The sequence below is a fragment of the Morone saxatilis genome, unplaced genomic scaffold (genome assembly GCF_004916995.1).
Source record: "Morone saxatilis isolate NCDOM2014 unplaced genomic scaffold, NCSU_SB_2.0 Contig16, whole genome shotgun sequence".
Taxonomy (NCBI): domain Eukaryota; kingdom Metazoa; phylum Chordata; class Actinopteri; family Moronidae; genus Morone; species Morone saxatilis.
This window is the reverse complement of record NW_023339718.1, coordinates 10,441,625-10,444,432: the sequence shown is the minus strand read 5'-3', so window position 1 is coordinate 10,444,432 and position 2,808 is coordinate 10,441,625. Positions and strand designations below refer to the sequence as shown.

General features: G+C 37.1%; 1 protein-coding gene across 1 annotated transcript in view; it reads left to right on the top strand.

The window, feature by feature from the left end:
* The window catches only part of ntrk2a (neurotrophic tyrosine kinase, receptor, type 2a), a gene marked incomplete in the record, with an annotated part of 99,306 nt that overhangs the window by 61,474 nt on the left and 35,024 nt on the right, over positions 1 to 2,808 (top strand).

Sequence of the window (2,808 nt, the reverse complement as noted above, 5' to 3'; positions counted from 1 at the left end):
CCAACACAGACAAAAAGGTTGCAGATTAGGAATCTATGTTTCCACAAAATGTTGTAATAGAAACAAAGGGTCCTGACATCACCTTCAGAAGTGTATTCCTGGGGTTTACAGTACTGTCCAAAACCCAAACTGTGATTTGGGGGATGGCAATGTAATTTTCAAGACTTTTGTGAACTAAGGACAGAAATGAATGAATTAAAGTAATATAAATGCCATATTATAGTAGTAGTAGATATTATAATAGACAAGAAACTGAAATACCACTTATAAAACCAATACTGGCATTTTGATTATCTGATTTGTAATTTCTTTTTCTGAATTCCTGGAAGTTCACCTAAAATGTGTGCACATTTTGATGTAAATACATTCATATATATCAGTATTACTCCACTAAAGAGACATTGAACCATTCAACATTATAGAAAGAACATATTTTGAGGTGTAGTCGTCCTTTAAATACACCCCCCCCCATGAGTTCATTGTTCCTTATGTGTGTACTGTACTTATGTTGCACTCTGTCAAGCACGCTACATTACAGAAACATGTTCTCCCCTGTACACCACATTACAATAACCTGCCCTCACTAATAGAGCTTAATGGTCCTGGTTTTAAGGTTGGCTATCAATCAGCCAGTCAGCCATAATACAGAAGCAAGTTTTACTGTTACTGTATATTACTGCATGGTGCGATTGATCAGAGGCACACTTTCACACTTGCAGATACACATAGAAATATACATACACATTTACAGTACAGTACACTCCTGTATACCATCAATCATGAACACCTAGCACTTTCAATAATGTTGCCTTCACACATGTAAATATGAGTCACTACATTCCTGAGCTAGAGGTTGTTGATTGCTTTTTATTTGACCAGGGACCTGAATGTGTGTGCAGACTGGATGACTAACAGTGCAATATTATGGCTTTTAGCCTGGGAATTAATGCAGCATTGAGTTCAGTGACTCAGAGCGTCATAGTTCATACGTAGATGTTTCTGGCTCACAGGAGAGTCTATGTTGTAACTTCCCTGAATTCAGCATTAATTTGTTTTTCTCGATATACTGATGAATATTTGTCACAGTGTTTTTTAGCTGATTGAATTCAGTTGTGCACTGGATGTGTTTGCCAGGAAATTTTTTTTCATCCCAGATTTCATTTTTTCCAGAAGAAAATCGTTTAAGGTAACATACAGTACATGTATGGTCGACCATCATCAGTCAAATGTGGATTATGAAAAAAGTAGTCTATATAAGCATTTTAATAACCATTTATAAAGGTTTCATTATTAGTTACCGAATCAAATTCGAATCAAAACTAATGCTTTACAGATATAAGAAGTTTGGGTTGCCAGGTTGTGGCTGGTGTTTAACCTCCTCCAGTATGATGCTTTGCCTGGCCTCTCATCTTCTGGATAAAGACTTATTAACTGCATAACTGCAGATTTGTATTTATTAATGGATTACTAATATTTATAACTGCATTGTTACGAAATACAAGGGATAAACAACAATCAAAGGGATTTTTCACAACATAGCAACACAAAAGTTTTTCTTTTTAATGGTTTTTAACTAACATATACAGAATCCCTAAATGATTTAGATTAATAAAGCCATTATTTACAACTTATAAAGTTGGTGTCAGTGTGCAGTGTAATTATCACACAAATCCTCTGGAACAGGGGGCCCTGTTACCCTGTTGAAACCCAACATATTTGAAGTAACTGAAGGTGAAAAGTGTAACTAAGACAGCATGTGAGAACTAATCAGAGGACAGTCAGCCAACCCAGATTTCCCACACATGTCTGATATCACATTTCAAACTGAGATTGGAGCCGTAGGTTTTTATACAGTATCCATGCTGTAATAATCTACCATATAATCATCATGTAGTATCACATTACAGCCTGTAATGTACATGACCAAGCCTCTGTTTCATGATATACGATTGGTTGAATACGGGTGGGTGGAGTTACAGTCTGTCTCATTTTCTGGTACCTCAGCATTCTGGCTTTAAGGTCACAGGTCATTTCCTTCTTCCTGAGCTTTCTTTGTGGCTTCTCTTCCTTTAAACCTATATTTGTAATAGGAGCTTCTATCTGTTAGTACACAGACATATAAACAAACACATGCACACACACACACACACACACAAAGTGAATGTATATCCATGTCACATACTGTAAGAAGACAATCAATTATTCATGTAGGACAAGAGGAATTTTCTATATTTTTCTTCTTTTGATGTGAAATGAATAGAGACACTGTATCACTTTCATTTCCTGCAACTCTCTCTCTCTTTCCCTCTCTTTCTCTCTCTCCGTCTCCCTCTCTCTCTGTCTTATCCCTCTTCTCTCCCTCTCTCCCTCTTTGTCTTTCACACACACTCTTTTTCTGTCTCTGTCACAGATGCTTGTGTTACACAACCTCCCTGACACATTTCCTGATTCATGGAAAGAAGACAAAGATTAGTTTCAAAAGGAACCAGGGAACATAATGAATGCAAACAATGTTGTACTTTGTAATGGCTTACATTAATATAAAATGTCTCCATCCCCCCCCCCCCCCTGCTTTGCCATTGTATCAGTCCTCGCTCGCTGCCAGTAATTTCACACTGTGTGTGCCGAGTTGCTGTAACTCACTTTTACAAGGCAAGATTCTTTTTTTTTTAGTGGACATCAGCCAAATAAATTGGAGCAGACTGGGTGCACTGTGAAAATGACTAATTGGCAATAGTCTACGTGGCATAATGTGTGAGTTTTTCATTTGTCAGTTTATTAAAATGTCACTTCTCTCTCTCTCTCTCT